General features: G+C 43.0%; 1 protein-coding gene across 9 annotated transcripts in view; it reads left to right on the plus strand.

Annotated features, from left to right (window-relative positions):
- The window catches only part of cysltr1 (cysteinyl leukotriene receptor 1), a 65,113-nt gene that overhangs the window by 28,604 nt on the left and 13,933 nt on the right, over nucleotides 1-22,576 (plus strand). The window contains exon 3 of one of the 9 annotated variants that reach the window (XM_052021084.1): nucleotides 9,266-9,379. The exons of the other annotated variants lie outside the window; for them this stretch is intronic. The gene's annotated coding sequence lies outside the window, so the exon portion shown is untranslated. The remainder of the gene's footprint in view (nucleotides 1-9,265; nucleotides 9,380-22,576) is intronic. 9 annotated transcript variants of the gene reach the window in all.

The raw sequence follows: 22,576 nt of genomic DNA on the forward strand, positions 1-22,576 counted from the left end.
ATGATGCACATGAAGTAGTGTGGGATTATGGGTTTGCAAATGTCATCTCAGATTCATTATACCAGTATTTGCTTTCCACAAACATTGAACCACCACATTCGATTACATGCATATGCTTCTTTAGAAAGATTGTCCCAGCATTTACACACTGGTGCTCAGGGCCTGTAATGATGACATCAACTCCCAAGTAACACTTTTAGAAGCACCCTTGTGAAACTCTGATGGATATGAAATTTACACACTGCATGGGCCATGTACAAGAAAGGCAGCTTTTCAACAGCAACACCATTCCCTGCATCTGTGTTATTTAATTTACTAATGTGACTTTATTAGGAAATCAAGTGTAGGTCAACTGATAACTTCAGAGACCTGGATTCCACAAGTGGTTGAAGAGTCCAGGGTATGTAGTAATATGTATTATTAGTTTTATGTTGAACAACCAAGGGATGAGAGGGTCTGAAGGCAATCCAAACTTTCCAGAGGGCCTCCAAGGAGGAACTCCCCTCACCTGCTGTTATACTGTTATTACTGCAGGAAGTCCCTCTGAATTTCATGTGGAGAGCGCTACCTGTAATGGACAGCAGTTAAGGCAGGGGAGCAAGGTACCAATTTCCCCCCAAATCAAAGTCACATGGCAGTTCTGCTCTGGAAGATCTAGAGGACTATAATGAGGTAACATACGAGGTAACAGCTGTTGCAGGTGCATATGGAGGTCTATCCCTCAAGAGTACACAGGGAATCATGCTCCCACTTTTCTAAGCATTGAAGCATCAGATCTGTCACCTTTAACAGACAAAACTCCCATGTTCTAAGCAAAGTTTTGGAAAAGACTGGAGCAGGTCTCTCCAATGTTGTTCTTCTCCCCTATCAGCTTCTTGACAAACCAAATAATGTGCCTGTCCCCTCCATATGTATCTGTAGCAGCCTCCTGTAGGTTGCCTTACTGTACTCCTCTAGATCCTCCAGAGCAGAACTGGCATTGACTTTGACCTTGGGGGAAATTGATACCATGACTCTCCTGGTTCCCCTGGAGAAACTACTGCCATTATTGGCAGGTGTCTCTCCACCAGAGGGACCTCCTGCAAATCTGCATTAATGAAAGCATAATAGCAGGTGAGTGGGAGATACAAGTAATAGGGGTGCTCATGCGATCTGTTAATGGATGGGTGCAGAGGATATAGAAGGATGTTAGGAGTGGGCGATGGATTGGTTGTACATACTGTCACTAGCAATGATGTTAGACCCTTGCTGGCTACATGGGACAGAGGACATGATTAACAGCACAAACTTCTCCAAAAAGCTGTGCCATTGAGACTAAAGGGTGCCCTTCCAGTTTGCAATTTTGAGCAATCTTCTCCTGCAAGAGAGGGAAAAGTATATTAATGTATATGTCAGCCATGGTATGACTGCTGCAACAGTGGTGTGGGTGGTATGGTCAGATGGGATTTATGGGTAATTTGTTTACCCAAACTGAATGAATGAGGTTTTTTCCACACTTGCATCAGGGCCATGTTGCCTCACACCTGACCTTGATTCATTTTTCAATTTTCTCCCATTAACACTTCATCTCAGAATGGAGGAAGGCTAGAACCCTTGGCCTGCCAGCTTTAAGGCCAAGATGCAAGGTGCCTGGAATGCTAGCAATGTTTGAACAGTGAACATTACAGCATAGTACAGGCCCTTTGGAGCGCAATGTTGTGCGACATTTTGTCCTGCTCTAAGATCTATCTAAACCTTCCCTCCACATAGCCCCCCCATTTCTCTATCATTCATGTGAATAAGAGTCTCTTAAACATCCTTAATGTATCTGCCCCACAACCTCTGCCTGCAGTGCTTTCCACACCCACCACTTTGTGTGGAAAAAAACTTACCCCTGACATCTTCCCCCAATCACCTTAAAATTATGTCCCCTCATATTAGCCATTGTCACCCTGGGGAAAAAGTCTTGACTGTCCACTCGATCTATGATTCTTATCATCTTGTACACCCCTATCAAGTCACCTCTCATCCTCCTTTTCTCCAAAGAGAAAAGCTCTAGCTCACTTAACCTATTCTCATAAGACTCTCCAATCCAGGCAACATCCTGGTAAATCTCCTCTGCACCCTCTAAAGCTTCCACATCCTTGTAATGATGCGACCAGAAATGAACACATTATTCCAAGTGTGATCTAACCAGGGTTCTATGGAGCTGCAACATCATCTCACGGCTCTTGAACTCAGCACCCTGACTAATGAAGACCAACATACCATAGGCGTTCTTAACAACCCTATTGACCTACACAGCAACATTGAGGGATCTGTGGATGTGGACCCCAAGATCTCTCCATACTAAGAGTCCTACCATTAACATTGTATTCTGCCTTCAAATGCGATTTCCTGAATTTTATCACTTCACACTTACCTGGGTTGAACTCCATCAGCCACTTCTCAGCCCAGCTCTGCATTCTGTCAATATCCTGTAGTAATCTACAGCAACCTTCTATACTATCCACAATACCACCAACCTTTGTATCATCAGCAAATTTACTAACCCACCTTTCCAAATCCTCATCCAAGTCATTTATAAAAATCATGAAGAGCAGGAGTCCCAGAACAGATCCCTGTGGAACACCACTAGTCAATGACCTCCAGGCAGAACATGCTCCATCTACCATCACCCTCTGTCTATGGGCGAGCCAATTCTGAATCCACACAGCTACATTTCCCTGGATCCCATGCCTCCTGACTTTCTGAATAAGCCTTCCATGAGGAACCTTATCAAATGCCTTACTAAAATCCATGTACACCACATCCACCGCTTTACCTTCATCAATGTGCTTTGCCACATCCTCAAAGAATACAATCAGGTTCATGAGGCATGACCTGCCTCTCAAAGCTATGCTGACTGTCCCTAATTAGCCTATGCTTCTCCAAATGCCCATAAATCCTGTCTCTAAGAATCTCCAGTAATTTGCCCACCACTGAAGGAAGACTCACTGGTCTGTAATTCCCAGGGTTATCCCTACTCCCTTTCTTAAAGGAACAACATTTGCCACCCTCTAATTACCTAGCACTACTCCTGCAGCCAGTGCGGACACAAAGATCATTGCCAAAAGCACAGCAATCTCTTCCCTCACTTCCCGTAATAACCTTGGATATCTCTTGTCTGGACCTAGTGACTTATCTATCCTAATGTTTTTCAAAAGTTCCAGCATATCCTCTTTCCTCACATCAACATGGCCTAGCGTATCAGTCTGTTGTACGCCATCCTCACAAACAAAGTCTCTCTCTGGTGAATACTGAAGCAAAGTAATCATTAAGGACCTCCTCTACCTCTTCCAACTCCAGGCACATTTCCTCTTTTATCCCTGATCGGTCCTACCCTCACTCTAGTCATTCTCCTATTCTTCACATACATGTAGAACACCTTGGGGTTTTCCTTGATCCTATTTGCCAAGGACCTCTCATGCCCCCTTCTAGCTCTCCCAAGTCCATTCTTAAGCTCCCTCCTGGCTACCTTGTAACTCTCCAGAGCCCCATCTGATCCATGCTTTCTAAACCTCAGGTAAGCTTCTTTATTCCTCTTGACAAGATATTCTACATCTCATGTCAACCACAGTTCCTTCACTCTACCATCCTTACCCTGCCTCAATGGGACAAACCTATCCAGAGCCCCATGCAAGTATTCCTTAACAACCTCCACATTTCCGCTGTGCACTTCCCCCAAGAACATCTATTCCCAATTTACACTCTCAAGTTCCTGCCTAATAGCATCATAATTCCCCCTCCCCCAGTTAAATACTTTCCCATATCGTCTGCTTGCCTGTCCACACAAGGTGTCAGGAATCCTTCCTGGACACACCTAACAAACTCTGTCCCATCCATCCCTTTACACTAAGGAGATGTCAATCAATATTAGGGAAGTTGAAATCATCTATGACAACAACCCTGTTATTTTTTTTCACCTCTCAAATCTGCCTCAGCATCTCTGCTGCTCCTGGGGGGGGGGGGTCTGTAGAATTCTCCCAATAGAGTGATTGCTCCATTCCTGTTTCTGACTTCCACCCACACTGACTCAGTGGATGATCCCTCCAGGACATCCTCCCTTTCTACAGTGTGACACTGTCCCTGATCAGCAAAGCCACTTCCCCCACCACTTTTACCTCCACCCCTGTCCCTTTTGAAACATGTAAACTCCAGAATATCCAGCAGCTATTCTTGCCCTTGCGACAGCCAAGTCTCTGTAATGGCCACCACGTCAATAGTTCCACGTACTTACCCAGCCTTGTTCCTGATACTTCGCTTTAAAGTACACACACTTCAGCCCATCCAACTGACAGCAATTTTGTCCTTTCAACTGCCTATCCTTCCTCAGTCTTCCTACACTCTGCATCTACTTGTACAGTAAATGAACCAAGCTCTGACCTATCACTGTTTCCCATCCCCCTGCCAAACTAGTTTAAACCCTCCCAACAGTTTTAGCAAACCTGCCTGCAAGAATATTGGTCCCCCTCCAGTTAAGGTGTAACCCATCCCTTTTGTACAGGTTGTACCTTCCCCAGAAGAGATCCCAATGATCAACAAACCTGAAACCCTGCCTCCTGCACCAATTTCGCAGCCACGCATTAATCTGTCAAATCATTCTATTCTTTCCTCTCACTGGCACATGGCACAGGCAGCAATCCAGAGATTACTACCCTTGAGGTCCTGCTTTTCAGTTTCCTACGTAACTCCCTATATTCCCTCTTCAGGACCTCATCTCTTTTCCTACTCATGTCATTGGTAGGACTATGTACCATGACCTCTGGCTGTTCACCCTCCTCCTTCAGAATGCTGTGGACCCAATCCGAGTCGTCCCCGACCCTAGGACCCAGGAGGCAACATACCATCCAGAAGTCTCTTTCACGTCCACAGAATCTCCTGTCTATACACCTTTACTATGGAATCCCCTATCACTACTGCCCTCCTCTTCTCCCCCCTTCCCTTCTGCACCACACGACCAGGCTCAGTGCCACAGACCTGGTCACTGCCGCTTTCCCCAGTAGGTCATCACCCCCAACAGTATCCAAAGCAGTATAACTGTTAAGGGGATCAGCCACAGGGGTACTCGGCACTACCTGCCCATTCTCCTTCCGTCTCCTGACAGTCACCCAGGTATCTGCCTCCTGTAGCTTCAGAGTGACTGCTTACTTGTACCTCTTATAAGACAAGGTAAGATAAGATAACTTAATTAGTCACATGTACATTGAAACACATAGTGAAGTGCATCTTTTTTGCATAGAGTGATCTGGGGGCAGCCCACAAGTGTTGCCACACTTCCAGCACCAACATAGCATGCCCATAACTTCCTAACCCATACATCTTTGGAATGCAGGAGGAAACCAGGGCACCCAGAGGAAACACACACAGGCACAGGAAGAACATAAACACTCCTTACAGACAATGGCCGGAATTGAACCCAGGTCGCAGGCATTTATGTACTCCTCATTCCCCTGTAGGAGCCAAAGGTCATCCAGCTGCAGCTCCCGTTCCTAACATGGCCTGTAAGGGTCTGCAGCTGGATGCACCTCATGCAGACATAGTGATCAGGGAGACTCGATGTCTCCCAGAACTCCCACATCTCACAAGCTGAACACTCCACTGACCCTGAAACCACTCTCACTACTCTGTCCTGGCACTAAAGGGAACACCAAAGCAAAGAAAGAAAGAAAGAAAGAAAGAAAGGAACTTAATAGAGACTTACCTTCACCACATCTCACCAAAGCCTCAGCTCCCAACTCACACACTGGCCACTCCACTTATACCTGCCTTCCCTTCATTTGCTGCTGTTAATAAGCCAATCAACTGGTAACAATTTGCAAACGTGTCTCGTTTAGACTCTTGCAAGGTGAAACTAACGAGCACAGGCACAGAGACTCACTTCCTTTCAAAGGTCCCGCTCCAAATCTGGACCGAACTCTTTGAAATAGCCAATGTGCCCTTAGCAGTAGAACCCTGAACAGACTTGTGGAGCTCCACACTTACAAATTCTACTGAAATGAAAAATGATTAGTATATACCAATGAGGAAAGTGATGTGTTCTGCCACCGGACAGAGTCTGTGGTTGAAAAATTACACCTCAGTGGCAAATTTGCAGTATTATTTTAGCAGCTGATTTTGACTTGACTTGTGTTTCTTTTCTAAAATATCTTACATTCCATCGAATAGCCAACTGCTGTTGCTAGGCTACAACATATTTACCAGCAGAGAGTATCTATAAATATATTTAGTTAAAGCTGAAGGAAAAAGAGAGCCTTTGTAAGGTTTAGGAAGCTGAAATTGGACAGGGCCTTTAAGGAATGTAAATGAAGCAGGAGAGAACATAAATAAGGAATCAAGAGGGCTAAAAGGAACCATGTAATATCTTTGGTGAGTCAGATTAAAGGCAATCCCAAGGCATTTTATACATGCATTAAAAACAAAAAGGTAACTAGGGAGAGGTTAGGGAAAGGACAAAGGAGAGAATTTATGCCTGGAGCCAGAGGAGGCGGGCGAGGTACTAAATGAGTACTTTGCACCAGTATTTACCAAGGAGAAGGACATGGGGATAGTGAGATCAGGGAGGTGTGTCTGATATTCTAGGGCATATTGATATCAAGGAGGAGGTGGTGTTGGGGCTCTTGAAGAACATTAAGTCGGATAAGGTCTCAGGGCATGATGGGATCCATCCCAGGTTATTGAGAGAGATAAGAAGAGACTGCTGGGGCCTTGTCAGAGATCTTTGTATCCTAATGGCCACAGAGGACTGAGAATGATCAGCGTTATTCCTCTGTGTAATAGAGACAAAACAGGAAATTATAGGCCAGTGAACTTTACATCCATGGTGGCGAAATTATTCCCGAAGAGACTTAAAAGCATCTGGAAAAGCATAAACATTAGGGATCGTCAGCATGGCTTTGTGCAGAGGAGGTCATGTCTTACAAACTTGATTGAGTTTTTTGAGGTGGTGATGAAGATGATTGATGAGGGTAGGGCAGTGGACATTGTATACATGGACGAGTAAAGCCCTTGACAAGATCCCTCATGGTAGGCTGGTCCAGAAGATTAAGGCACGTGGGATCCACGGAGACTTGGTAGATTGAATTCAAAATTGGCTTGGCCATAGAAAACAGAAGGTAGTGGTTGAGGGGTGTTACTTTGATGGAAGGTCTATGACCAGTTGTATTCTGCAAGGATCTTTTGATTGTGGTATAATAAAATGATTTGGATGAAAATATAGGAGGCCTGATTAGTAAGTTTGCAAACAACATGAAAATTGGCAGAAATGTGGGCAGAGAAATGGCAAATGGAGTTTAATCTGGACAAGTGTGAGCTGCTGCTCATTGGGAGGTCAAATGCAAGAGGAAAGTATACAGTAAATTGCAGGACCCTTAAGAGCATTGATGTACAGAAGGACCTTGGGGTGCAAGTCCATAGCTCCCTGGAAGTGGGAGCACAAGTAAATAGTGATAAATAAGGTGTATGGCTTCATTGGTTAGGCTGTTGAATATAGAAGTCAGGAATTCATGTTCCAGTTGTATAAAACTTTGGTTAGGCCACACTTATATATTGTGTGCAGTTTTGGTCACCACAGTATAGGAAGGATGTGGTGGTTCTGGACCATACGCAGAAGACATTCACCAGGATTATTAGGACCAGAGTATTAGCTATAGGGAGGCATTGGGCAAACTTTTTTCTGCTGCATCGGAGACTCAGGGGTGACATGACAGAAGTATATAAAATTATGAAAAGCATAAGGTAGAGTAGGTAATGTCTTTTTCCCAGGTTGGAAATGTCAAATACTAGAGCGTATAGCTTTAACGTGAGAGACGGGAAGTTTAAAGGAGATGTACATGGCAAGTATTTTTACACAGAGTGTGGTAGGTGCCTGGAACATGCTGCCAGGGGGACTCAGATACAATAGCGACATTTAAGATGTATTTAGACAGGCACATGAACAGGCAGGGAATGGAGTGAAATAGACCATGTACAGGAAGATGGGATTAGTTTAGATTGACATCATGGTCGGTACAGGCATTGTGGGCCGAAGGGCCTGTTCCTGTGCTGTACTATGTTCTATAAATTTTAACTTTGTTTCACTGCAAATACCAGTTATGTGCCATAATTACACAGTCTGTGAAGGTTTTTACAGAGATACAGAAATAAATTAATGTTTAACCATCTGACACAGTGAAATTGCAATCCCATCATAACTTACTCGTCATAATTGGTATACATTTGAGTGCAGTTTACCCTACCCAAATTGTTCAATGATATTTGACAATCTATTTAAACCTAAACTGACTTGAATTTATTTTATACTGTCACCTAAGAAGCTAGCTTTGCTGTATTGTGCAGTGGAAATGCTTTAAAATTCTTGAGTTCTATGTGGATGTGCAATAGAAACTGTAGTAGTGTACACACAGCCCTTGGGCCAATTTGAACTTGATCTGTTTATCTAACCTTTTCATAAATTTGGTAAGTTCATGAGGCTGCAGTTTATTGTGTTGGTGCTTGTAAGTAGTGGGAGTTCAGGTGATATTTGCCAAGCAATTTGTTTAATTTTGAACTCCTGAATCATCGTCTCTGTTCAGTGTGCTTTATCAGTCCTATCTCTGTGTCAGAATGCCAAGCAGGTTTAGGATCTCAGTTTATCGTAGACTTTCCTGTTTTTTTTTGCTGGTACTTTTATTAAAATGTACACTAATATTCCTAACCAAGGGAGGATGCTCTTCCATTCTTCCACAAATGGCATTTACACATTTCCTCAAAAAAATAGCCAATCTTGTCAGGCCACCATTCTTTACTTTGTTATCTGAAACTTTCACTTGACTGCAGGAAAGTACTTTTGAAGCTACAGTTTGCTGTTAAACATTATCTTAATCAGTTGCAACCACATACCTTTGATATCACCAAAACTTGCTACATAGTCATTGGCAGCGGGTTACTGTCAAGCGAGCTTTAGCGTGGTGTGCAGTGCCAGAGAGCATAGTTCCTACAGGGTGAGGCCTTTGGCTAAGTAAGTTGAAAGGTGTAGTATTATATTTAAAGAATTAATGAAATAATCTACAGTTGGAAATGTAGGGATTAATCAAAGATAGTCAGCATGGTTTTGTTGGAGAACGTCCTGACTGACCAATCAACAATCTGCTGGAGGAACTCAACGGGTCAAGCAGCATCTGTGGGAGGAAAGGAACTGACAACATTTTGACCTGAAGGAGTCTCTTGAGTCTCCATCCTGACTGACCAATTTGACTGAATTTTTCAGAGGTAACAAAATGCGTTGACACCAGCAATGCAGTTGATGTAGTCTTCAGTAATGCCTTTGATGAGGTCCCACATGAGAGACGGATCCAAAAGGTTAGAATCCATGGGAACCAAGGTAGGTTGGCAAATTGAATCCAAAATTACATGTAATAGGAGACAGGGTGATAGTGGAGGTTTTTTTTGTGATTGGAAGCCTGTGACAAGTGGTGTACTATAGGCGTTAGGTGCTAGGACTACTGCTGTTTAATAATTTGGATATGAATGTAGAAGGTATGATTTGTAAGTCTGCAGATAAAATGAAAATTGGTGGTGCTGATGATAGGAAGATAGTCATAGGCTAAAGGGTGATATGGTTCTCTTGGGAAGATGAATAAAACAATGGCAGATGCAATTTAATCCTGTTAGGGACAAAATGACGCACTAGCATATATACAATGAATGGTGGGGACCAGGAACTTACTGAGGAACAGAGTGACCTTGGTATGGAAGTCCAGCATCTCTGAAGGTGACAGCACATTAGGTGGTCAAGACGGCATAAAAAATACTTGCCTTCATTAGCCAGGGCATACAATGTAAGAGTAGGAAGGTTATGGTTCAAATTGGGAAAACATTGGTTCGGCCACACTGGAGTATTGCATATAGTTGTGGTTGCCACACAATAGGAAGGTCATGATTTGCACTGGAAAAGGTGAACAGGAGATTCACCAGGATCCGGGATGGACTGGTTCAGATATGAGAAGAGACTGGATAGGTTGGGTTTGTTTGTTGAGCAGAAGAGGCTGAGGGGGAACCTGATGGTGTTGTGCAACATTATAAGGAATAAAGATATGGTAGATAGCAGGAAATCTTTGCCCCTGGCAAAGGTATTTAAAACTTGAAGGCACAGGTTTAGGATAAGAGGTAAGAGGTTTAGAAGAGATCTGAGGAAGAACGTTTTCATCCAGGGGGTGGTTGGAATCTGGAACACACTGTCTGAGAGGGCGGTGGAGATTTAAGTACCACCTACACAAGCACTTGAATTTCCAAGGCATAGTAAGCTGTGGAACAAATGGGAATAGTTATGATGGGAATATGATGACCAGTATGGACATGATGGGCTGAAGGGCCTGTTTCTGTGCTCTGTGGCTCTGACTCTGACACACATGGCAGGATACAAACTGATGAAAACCTTGAGATCTATGTTGGCAGCCACATCTTCAGAAAGCGTCTGTAGCTCAAAACTTTGGCTTAACATTGACGAGCTGGAGTCTATCAAATTTGGATGCTGTGATGCATTAGGGAGTGGAAAATTACTTGGACACCACTCAAAGATGTAGTCCCACCTCTTAAATTGAATACTGCAGAATTGATTAGTTAAGAAGGGCAATAAGGTATGACTACAAGTGAGGCAGGTAAGAGTGATCCAGAAGGTAGTGTTAGAGGAGCATCATCCCTTGCACTTGTCCAACAGGCACAATTAACTTGGATTCAATAGTATGGAATCTGGGTCTCTCTCTCTCGCTTTCTCGCTGTGCAAATCATCAAAATGAGCTCACAAGTTGCCACATCTCGTACAACATTTACAAACCATTCACACTTTAAACCAATTCAGGAAATGATTTACTCTCAAGGGTTAAACAATTGACAAAACAGCTTGAAGTACAATTAGGAGTCTTTTAAACTTTAATGCTTTAAAACAAAATAATTCAGGAAATTGTGGTAATGGACAAGCAAATATTTAAACATCCTCACAGCAATCAAAACCACAACAACTTCCATGCTTTGTCACAATCCAACCTCTGATCCATGACAGGACTCGGATTATAAGACCTATTTGTCCTACAGTCCCAAGCAATGTGTCCCACTTTACAACAATTAAAATGTCTCCTTCCTGAACCACCCTTTATTCCAGTTCCTTCCTTCCACTTATGTCTGGAAGATGTGTAGATTTTTTATGTGTTTTCTGCCTAACTTGATTGACTCTTAATGATGGCTACATCTATTGTAGCCATTGTGTGATCTCTCTTCTGCTGTGCGCCAGTCTCTAAAACACCCGTCCACCACCCTCACAACAAACAATAACCATTCCCCTAATGATCTTGTTCTCCATGGCCATGGTGTACCTAAGGGCATGTTTCTTTCCCAAATAACATTCTGACTCTACACAGGCACACAGGAGGCCACTCAATAGGTGGACTTTGGAAAAAGACAAGACAATCTTTTAACTGATACTTTTATGAAGCTACTTTATTATAATGATGTAACACCCATCACCACTGTAAGGGCACTGAAACCAGCCATTAGGCATTGGACTTCCCGAGTAACAAGTGGTGGGACCTTTGTTGGTTGACGTGGACGAGATGAGTTGAAAAGGCTGAAGATTCTATGATTCTAAAGACTGTGCTGCCTGCCTGCCTGGTGGCAAGGATAAGGAAAGGGGCTGGAGGCCAGAAAAAGGAGAAAAGCTCCAGCAGGGATTCAACAATGTAGAACTAAGAAGGAGGTCTTGCAAAAGGATTATGAGAAGTTAGGAACAAAATGTAAAAGCAGAACGACAAAAGTAATAATCTCTTGGATACTATGTGAGCTAGCACAGAATCAATAAAATTAGAGAGTTGAATATATGGTTCAAAGATTGGAGTAGGAGAGAAGGGTTTCAGTTCATGGAACATCTGCACTGTCACTGGGAACAGAGGGAACTATTCTGCTGAGATGAGCTTCACTAGAATTGGGCTGACATTGGTGTCCTGATGAATCGGATATTTGGGGCTGTAGACAATGTTTGAGTCTGAATAGTGCTTGGTGGACGAAGGTGGTGTGGAGGAGCAGGATTCAGCTGATGGAAAATAAAGAAAGTTGAAGAGAAAGAGCAAGGGGATGGTGCAATGTAGCAAAATGAGTAATAATGACCAGAATATGTTGGGAATGCACCTCCATCAGAATCATAGAATGGTTATAGGCCATTCGGTCCATCATGTCCATATGGTTCTCTGCCAGGGCAACTCTCAAGTTCCACCCACTGGCCCTTTCTCCATAACCTTGCAAAATCTTTGTCCACCATATATTTATCCCTCTTGAAGGCTACAATGGAACATCTCTCCACTACATCTGAGTCATAGAAACGTACAGTACAGAAATGTGCCCTTTCAATGCACCTCATCCATGCCAATCATGATGCCCATCTATGCAAATCCGATTTGCCCGCATTAGGAAAATAGCTGTGGGGCAGTATGTTCCAGATTTGAATCACACGCTGTGGTTTTTTAAAGAAAAGTTTAACACCTGTGACCTGTAGTCCTCAACCTCTATCAAAGGAATAGTCTCCCACTTTCTTCTTATCACCTTATTCAATTCTATCAAATCTGCCCTCAGCCTTCTCTTCAAAGAAAAATATACCAGCCTCTCTGAGCTATCCTTGTAATTGTAGACCCACATCCCCTGGAACCATCGTTGTGAATTCTTTCCCGACATTCTGTAATGCTTTCGCATTCTTTCCTTTAATGAGGTGACCAGATTTAAACATAATACATCAGTATTATGAGGTAGGCCAACATTATTTTGTGAAGGTTCAGCATAACTTCCAGCACTCTATGCCTCTATTGATAAAGCCAGAATTATGTTTGACTTATTAACCACTTTCTCAAAGTGCCCTGCCACCTTTTAATGATTTGTGCACACATATTCCCAGCTCCCTCTGCTCCTGCACCCATCTTAGAAGACTGTTCTTTATTTTATATTGCTTCTCCTCATTTTTCCTTTGAAAGTGCATCAGCTTGCATCTATTCACATTACGTTGCATCTGCCATGCATCTTCTCATTCTGCCAGCCTCATTCTCCCATTTCAATCTATCACTATCCATTTTGCAGCTCACACTACTACCAAATCTTCTGTCATCTGCAGATTTAAAAATTGGGGCTTTCACCTTCAAGTCTATATCAACAATATAGAGTAAAAAAAAGCAATGATCCTACCATCAATCCCTGGGAAGCTTCCACCAGTTTGAAGAAAAAACATACGTTGCGATCTCTTGTCTGTTACTTAGCCAACTTCATATCCATACTGTCAATATCAGCTTTGTGCTGGTAGGCTGTTAGGAGCTGAGAAGAAGAATAAAAGCATTTTACAACAATTATACAGAGCCTTGGTGAGACTACACCTGGAATGTTATCTTCAGGTCCGATATCCCTACAAGAAGAATGATGTACTTATGATAGAAGCAGTACAATGGAAATTTACCAGATTCATTCCTGAGACAGGGGGATTTCTTATGAGGTGAGATTAAACAGACCAGGCCTATACACATTGGTGTTTAGAAGAATGAGAGGTGATCTTTATGGGGCTTGACAAGGTGGATGTTAAGGATGATGTTCGCCCCCCTCCCCCCCCCCCCCCACCCCGCTGTGGTGTATAAAGTCAGAGGGGCTGTGGAGGCTTAGTTGCTGAGCATATTTAAGACAATGGTGGATAGATTTTTAGATATTGAGGGATATCTGATTAGCACAGGAAGGTGTAGCTGAAAGGCAGGACAAGCACAAGGGACCAAATGGTCTACCCCGACTGCTCTTTTGCATATTCTCTTTTGCAAGAGGGAAGAAATTACTGTGAATGATGTCATCACATAAATGAAGAACTTATTCAAATAAATTTGTTCCTAAGGTTATCTTAATGGTGTTGTTAACCGGCCTAGATTTATCGAGGAAAGATATTTAATACAAACATGATTCAATACCAGACTTAATCATAATCACTTTATATCTTGTACCTCCAACTACTAACCCAAACATGTGTTATACATCCCTAGATTATGCTACATATTCAGATAATACTTGAAAAATGGGAACAAATAAGTGATCATAAGTAATCATCACAGATACCTGGGAGGTTAACATGTTGCCAATTGTTAATATGAATTTAAAATTTAAAAGTGTCAGTAAAATTCAAATTAGAGATTACATCTCATTATTTTATTAAGATACAATGAAAATATATCTAATGATTTAAATATTTGCTTAGACTCTAAGTGTTCATTTATGAATGGCTATCGTCTTTTTCTCAGGGTAGGGGAACCTAAAACTAGAGGGCATAGATTTAAGATGATAGGGGAAAGATTTAAAGGGGACCTGAGAGGCAGGTTTTTCATACCCGAGGGTGGTGGGTGTATGGAATGAGCTCTTGGAGGAAGTGGTAGAGGCAGGTACAATTTAAAAGACATTCAGACAGGCTACATGGATAGGGCAGGTTTAGAGGGATATGAGCCAATTGCAGGCAAATGGGACTAGCTCAGATAGGCAACTTGGTTGGCATGAATGACTTGTGCTGAAGGGCTAGTTTCTGTGCTGTATAACTTTGTGACTCTGTAATTGTGCTCCTATGAGAGGTGTTACTCAGTGGAAGTGCAGGTCAAAGACGAAGCACTCTCACAGTCATTCTTTCACTTGAATTCCTGTTTATTAAGCTTCCCACAAGAGGCACAAGACCACTAAACAAATCCTCCAGCAGTGGCGAAACATATGAGTGTAAGTGTTTGGCAGCATGTAGTAATGAGATGTAGATTTATTCTTCAACTCCACTGCATTCCTAAGACAGAACATTAAATTGTGAACTCAAGTCAAGGTCAGCTACCTTCCTACAGTGATAATGGTAAAATTTGAGGTAGAGCATCCTCCACATTGCTGTCTTATGACTCCCAAACTATAGCTGCAATGGTGGTGTTTTTGGGATTACTACTCAGGTTGTAAGCTTTTTAAGATAGGGACAAGCAAATCAAAAAATTGAATGAAGAGCTGGAATGGCAAGTGTAGGAGGGAGGTCCTTTGTTGGAAAGTTATTTCAACAATTATTCTTCAGGATTGCACTATGTTCTAAAACACAATTGACCTGGAAGGAGCTGCTCCTGGGCAGATGAATGGCTGTAACAATATGCAAGAGAGAATGTTTGGGAAACAGACAAATGAGAATTAAAGAAGTAACATTTATCTGGCCATTAATGAGCTTAAAACATGAAGCAAACTCACTTTTGTAATGTGCAAACACAGCAGTTAGTAGAATATGTCCCAGAAATGACAATGAGCAGATCATCAATTCTGCTGAGAGAAAGTATTGACCGGGACACTGGGAACTGAAGTGTGCCTTTAGGTGGTTCCACGGGATCATTTGTGTCCACCTGTAAATTTGGATGGGGCCTCCTTTTAATGGCTTGTTTAAATTAAGGACCCTTTGGCAATGCAGTATACTTTCAGCACTGCACTGGAGTTTCACTCTGAACCACGTAATGACAAGAAGTGACATCAAAGACCATTCCATTAGCCATAAAACATAGTGGTATTTCTTGAAAAGACATTGGGGGAAAATAAAAGTCTTGGAAGGTAAGAACTAAATGGAAAGAATGGGACTTCATGGGCGGTGTTTTTGGGATTACTACTAAGGTTGTAAGCTTTTTAAGATAGGGAAACGCAAATCAAAAATTTGAATGACAAGTGTGGGAGGGAGGTCCTTTGTTGGAAAGTTATTTCAACAGTAATTCTTCAGGATTGCACAATTTTGTGTCGAAAAGACTTCCACTATTGTCATGTTCATACCATCGGGTTGTGGACTACCCACGTAGAATTTGAGGTGTTGTTCCTCTAGTTTATGTTGGGCCTCACCCTGGCAGTGGAGAAGGCTGGGATGGACAGATTAGTGTGGGAATGGGAAGTGGAATTGAAATGGCATGCAATGGGGAGCTCGGGGTGGCCATTGCGGACAGAGCGCAGGTGCTCTGCGAATCGGTCACCTAGATTGCACTTGGTCTCGCCAATGTAGAGGAAGCCACAACGGGAGCACCAAATGAAGTAAGCAAGGTTGGAGGAGGTACAGGTGAGATCTCGCCTCCCCTAGAAGGGCTGTTTAGGTGTCTGCATGGTGGTGAGGGAGGAGGTGTTGGGCCAAATGTTGCACCTCCTGTGGTTGCAGGGAAAAGTGCTAGGAGTCAGGGAGGGGCAGATAGGAAGGGACAAGTGGGCCAAGGAGTCATGGAGGGAGTGGTCCCCGTGGAAGGCAGAAAGGGGTGGGGAGGAGAAGCTGTGGCTGGTAGGGGGACCTTGTGGAAATGACCAAAGGATGATGTGCTGGATTTGAAGGTTGGTAGGGTGAAAGGTGAGAATTAGAGGAACTCTATCGCTGTTATGTCTGCAGGGGTGTGGGGTGAGAGCAGAAGTTTGAGAAACAGGAAATGTGAGAGAGAGTTGTCTCAACCACAGTAAAAGGGAAGTTACATTTCCTGAAAAAGGAGGACATTTCAGATGCCCTGGAATGGAAGGCCTCACCTTGATACCAGATATATTATAGACAGTGAAATTGGGAGAATGAGCTGGCATCCTTGCAAGGGACAAGATGGGAAGTGGTATCTGTGGGAGTCAGTGGGTTTATAGTAAATGTCAGTGGATAGTTTGTCTCCTAAGGTGGAGACAGAGAGATCTAGAAAAGGAAGGGAAGTGTCAGAAATGGTCCACAGTTCCTTTACCCCCAGAGGTGTTACTCGACCTGCAAAGTTCCTCCAGCAGATTGTTCGTTGTGCCAGATTCCAGCATCTGTAGTCTCTTGTGTCTCCATATTGCTGAGAACATGACTGACTTGGGTCTTTTGGCAGGCTAAATATAGTAGCTGTTGGTAACACGTGTTCAGGTGTTTCTGAACAAACAAGAGAAACCGAGATAAAGGGCAAGAAATGGCAAAATCCGAGAGCGGAGGCAAAGCATTGAGATTAGACAGTGAAGGAAAAGGTTTGAAAAAAGTCAATGGTAAGATTTCACAGGAGGATAACGAAAATCCCAGTTGGTTGAGTTCAGGACAGAGGAAGGTTGCTGACAAGTATTTTTGCTTTTAAAAGCTGTTTATTTTTGCTGACAAGTTAATCATATGAATGGAGACATGTCAGGGCAACTTTGTGCCATGTGGAAAATATCCAGGGTATTTCCCATATCCTAGAAACTGCAAGTGCATGATGTATCAGCAGCTAGATGATATCAAGGTTTAGGATAATGCCACTGCACACCATTCATGAGGCTCAGAGTTTCATGGATAGCATGCTTCATAAGGAGGCCGTCCCACAACCTGAGAGTATAGGCAGAGAGGAACTGAGCAACTGCTAGACAGAGAGAAAAGGGCAAGCAGATAGTCCAGGAAACTTCTGAAGGCATCTTGCTCTCTAATTAGTATTTTGTTCTGAATACTGATGTGGGAGTACTTCCCATGGTGAATGGTAGAAATGGACTCACAGAAAAGTTAAGACCTGACCAGTGCTAATAAAAATAAATCTACCTATCCTACTATCTCCTTCCAGAACTGGATCTGCAGCCATGCAGTGAACAACTCTTCATGTACACATCTAAGTACCTAACATGTGATAAGGGTTTCTGAATCTGTCATCCTTTCAGGCAGTGAGTTCCAAACTCCTACCACCCTCTGGGAGAGAGAAATTTTCTTCCTCATCTCCCTGTAATCGTCCTAATCATTTAACATTTATGGTCTCAGATTTTGATCCCTTTTCGTAATCCTCTGTTTAGGCCCCTCATAATTTCATACAACTCAATTAAGTGAGGTGTATAAAATTAGAACAGCTTCCTCTATTCTTACAAAAACAATCAAGCTCATCTAATCATTCCTCATAGCTACCATTTTCCAATCCTAGCAACATCCACGTGCATTTTCTCTGCACCTTCTCCAGCGTACTCAGAGAGTTACACAGCATGGAAACAGGCCCTTCAACCAAACTCATCCATGCTGATCAAGGTGCCTACCAGAGCTAGTTGTGTTATTATGTGTTATTATGTGTTTATAATAAAGAACTACAGTTCCCAGTATGCAATGCAAAGGGTCACATGGAGGAACAGGAAGTGGCTGTAAAAAGAGAGAGAAAGCAAGCCCATTGATGTTGTTGGTTAATAAAATGTTCAGATGTTAAACCCACGTGAAGTTTGTCTCTTGATGAAGAGCAAACATAACATGGTGTCAGAAGTTGGAGTGAAGTCTGAACAGGGAGAGTAGATGAATACTGTGTGCAATTGAGAAAGAGACACAGTGAATATGAAAGAAAAGCTGTAATAAGACAGAGAAAAAGCTGGCCGGCGTGACGAGGGAGCACATTGTTCCTGAAGTTCAGCAGTCACCGGATTTGCCAAGAGAGATTCAGGCGAGAGGCAGAGAGTTCCCATTATGGATAAGCTAAGTCCTCCCACACCTATGCAGTTTACTGGCAATCTAGCCGATAATTGGAAATGCTTCAAACAGCGATTCAACATATATTTAGATGCTAGTGGAAGCAGGAAGGAACGATGAAAAATTGAAAGCATCTATTTTTCTGCACGTGATTGGCGAAGATGCTTTGGACAACTATAACAGCTTTCAAATTGATGAGACAGCTTTTGAGCTGGGCATTTTGATGAAAAAAATTTGAGGAGTATTTTATCCCAAGTAAAAGCATTACATTTGAGAGATATAAATTCTTTTCCTGTGACCAGAAACAAGGTGTTAGCTTCGACCAATACTTAGCTGAGATTCACGCACTGAGTAAGTCTTGTGAATTTGGAAATTTGAGAAACTCACTAGTTAAAGACAGAATAGTTTGTGAAATTCCAGATAATGGACTCAGAGAAAGACTGTTGCGAGAAAAAGATTTGACCCTGGAAAAGGCGGTGAGTATGTGTAGGTCAGCAGAAACCACACGAGCACAAGCTAAGGAGCTGCACAGGGCAGACACAACAGTACATGCTGTGAAAACAGAGAAGCAGCACATAAGGCATTTCTGAAATCAACAGCAAAGCAGAGAGGAAGGCTCAAACAGCAAATGCTGCAGATGTGGAGGTAGACTCATTCCAAAGATGTGTCCTGCTTATGGGAAGTCCTGCAATAGCTGTGGGAAGAAGAATCACTTTGCAAGTTGCTGTAAAACTGGGGCTAGCAAGAGAAAGGTACACACAGTTGATGAGGGAATGGAGGAATTCTTTGTGGATTCTGTACAGACTGTGGCTGCTGGTAAAACAGAAGGGATTGTTCCAGTAACTGTGAATGAGATAGTAATTCCATTCAAGCTTGACACCGGAGCTCAGGTGAATCTGTTATCCATGGATGATTATAAGACTGTCACAGTAAAGAGTAAGATTTACCCTGTGAAGTTAAAAGTGACCAGCTATACTGGACAGAAAGTTTCAGTAAAAGGGGTCTGTATGGTGATCTTTAAGCACAAGGGGCAGCACTTAAAATCACAACTACCGATTGTAGAAAAGAGAGTACAGCCAATAGGTCAGAGTGCATGTGAAAAGCTCAACCTAGTGAAAAGAGTTTTCATAGTAGCTTCACATACCAAAGATGACCACATAACACTCATGGAAGAGTATGCAGATGTCTTTGAGGAGCTCAGATGCTTATCTGGTGTACACAAAATTCGCGTAGATGAGGCAGTGGCTCCTGTTGTCCATGCATGCAGGAAAGTTCCGTTTCAACTTAGAGATAAACTTAAACAAGAACAGGTGCGCATGGAACGGATGAATGTCATACAGAAAATTGAAGAACCAACAGATTGGGTGAGTTCACTGGTCATTGTGCAAAAGGAAAATGGAGCATTGCGGATATGCCTAGACCCGAGATCTCAATAAAGCCATCAAGAGAGAGCATTTTAAATTACCAACATGGGAGGAGATCATGTCCCGGTTTTCAGGTGCCAAATGGTTAAGCAAGCTCGACACATCGTCTGGGTTTTGGCAGATGAAGCTTGATGAAGCAAGTTTGAGACTGTGTACTTTTAACACACCACAGGGAAGATATCGTTATCTTCGGCTGCCATATCCTGTCCGCACCAGAAGTCTACCATAAAACCATCTACATGATTTCTGAGGGCATACCTGGTGTCGAGACCATGATGTATGACATCATCATCTGGGAGTCCACCAAGGAGGAACATGATACTCGACTGAGACAAGTGCTTGACGTGACAAGGAATGTCAATTTGAAATTAAATAAAGAGAAATGTGAGTTTGGTGTTAAGACACTGATCTTCATAGGAGATGTCATATCTGAAGAGGGAGTGAAGCTTGACCCAAGAAAGACATCAGCCATTGAAAACATGGAGAGGCCCCAAAACAAAGAGGAGGTGAGATGGTTTCTTAGGGATAGTGACTTACCCGGCGAAGTTCATCCCTCAATTGTCAACAGTGTCAGCACCACTTAGGTCACTTCTTGAAGCAACAAAATGAATGGATTTGGTCTCATGAGCAAGAAGAATGTTTACAGACGTTGAAAAGGGTCCTAACTGAAGAGCCCGTGCTGAAGTTTTATGATCCGGAAATGTGTATCAGGATATCAGCTGATGTGTCCCGGCACAGCCTTGGATCAGTACTACTGCAGCAGCATGATGGCACATGGCAACCTGTGGCCTATGCATCAAAGGCTTTAACAAGTGCAGAAGCCAACTATGCACAGACAGAGAAAGAGCTTCTTGCCACTACATATGCATGTGAAAGGTTCCATCAGTACATCTATGGGCAAGCTGTTGAAGTGGAGACAGACCATAAACCATAGGTCTCAATTATTTCCAAACCACTGAATGACTGTCCCATGAGGATACAGCGCATGTTGATAAGGCTGCAGAAATATGATGTGAAGATGATCTACACACTGGGAAGATATATGTTTGCTGCTGATGCTCTGTCTCGAGCAGTCAACAAGACAGAAAAGAGTGACCAACAGGTTAATGCAGATATACAGGCCCATGTTGACATGATAGTCACCTCTCTTCCAGTATCTCCGGATAGAACAGAGCAGATCAGGAAAGCAGCAGAGGCAGATGAAACAATGAAAGTACTCAATGATACAATACGGAAAGGATGGCCAGCAGCAAAGGATGACTGTCCAATGTGTATGCGGGATTATTGGGCATGCAGAGCTGAACTGTCAGTAGTGAAAGATATTGTCTTCAAAGGGAACAGGTTTGTGATTCCAGTGTCACTACGCAAGGAGATGCTCCAGAAGATACACAAATGGCATCTTGGGGAGGAAAAATGTAAATGTAGAGCACGTGAAGTGATGTACTGGCCAAGAATGAACCAAGACATCAGTCGGACCACTGCTTCATGTGAAATATGCCTTACCTACAGACCAAAGCAGCAAGCAGAACCAATTACACCACACCCTGTACCAGACAGGCCGTATTTCAAAGTTGGAGTGGATTTGTTTGACTGTAATGGGAGGAGCCATATTGTTGTAACAGACTACTTTTCTAGTTACCGAGAGGTTGCAACACTGCAATCAACATCCAGCAAAGCAATTATCACATTTCTGAAAGCTGTGTTTGCGAGGCATGGAGTTCCATGTGAAGTAGTATCAGGCAATGGTCCACAATTTTCGAGCTGTGAATTTGAATCCTTTGCCAATGTTTGGGGGTTTCAACATATAACCTCAAGCCCACATCACCCAAAATCTAATGGCCGAGCAGAGAGTTAAGTTAAGGTGGTGAAGGGCCGCATGAAGAACGTGCAAGATGGACGAGAGGATTTCCACAAGTCTAATGATTTACAGAAGTGTGCCACTACAGAACGGCCTTTCACCAGCCCAAATGTTGATGGGTCGACGCATGCGCATTAACCTTCCAATACATGAAAACCTGTTGACACCCAATGGAGCACACAAGGTCAAACAAGCTAAAGAGGAAGGGAAAGAAAAACAGAAACAGAATCATGATAAGACAGCGAAAAGCCTACCAGCCCTGAAGCCTAGGGATCAATTGCGAATCTGAGATCATGATTCTGGCACATGGTCCATCAAGGAGTTGTGCAAGAGGAAGTAAATCCACATTCATACCAGGTCCAGATGGAGTGAGGGACACCTCTGAGGAGGAACTGCGTAGATCTACGACCACAAGCTCCAACCCATGGCTGTGACCCGTCCCCTGTCAGTACACCAAAGGGGCCAGCATATGGAGAAAATGAACATGCAGACCAGACCTCCCAGGAAAACACCAATAGTAATGCAGCAAATGAAAGCAAAACACCTGCAAAAACAAGTACCAGGCCAAAAAGGACCATTAAACCACCTCAGAGACTGATTGAAAGCTGCTGAGTGGACAAGGGTTCTTGGCAGGTTTATAAGGACAAAGTATTGTGTTTGTTTTTCTTTAAAGGGGGAAGATGTGTTATTATGTGTTATCATGTAGTTATGGTAAAGAACAACAGTTCCCAGTAGGCAATGCAAGGGGTCACATGAGGGAATCGGAAGTGGCTGTAAAAAGAGAGGGAAAGCAAGCCCGTCTGGTGTGTTGGTTAATAAAACATTCAAATGTTAAACCCACACGAAGTTTGTCTC

The sequence above is a fragment of the Pristis pectinata genome, chromosome 8 (genome assembly GCF_009764475.1).
Source record: "Pristis pectinata isolate sPriPec2 chromosome 8, sPriPec2.1.pri, whole genome shotgun sequence".
In the NCBI taxonomy this organism is placed as follows: Eukaryota; Metazoa; Chordata; class Chondrichthyes; order Rhinopristiformes; family Pristidae; genus Pristis; species Pristis pectinata.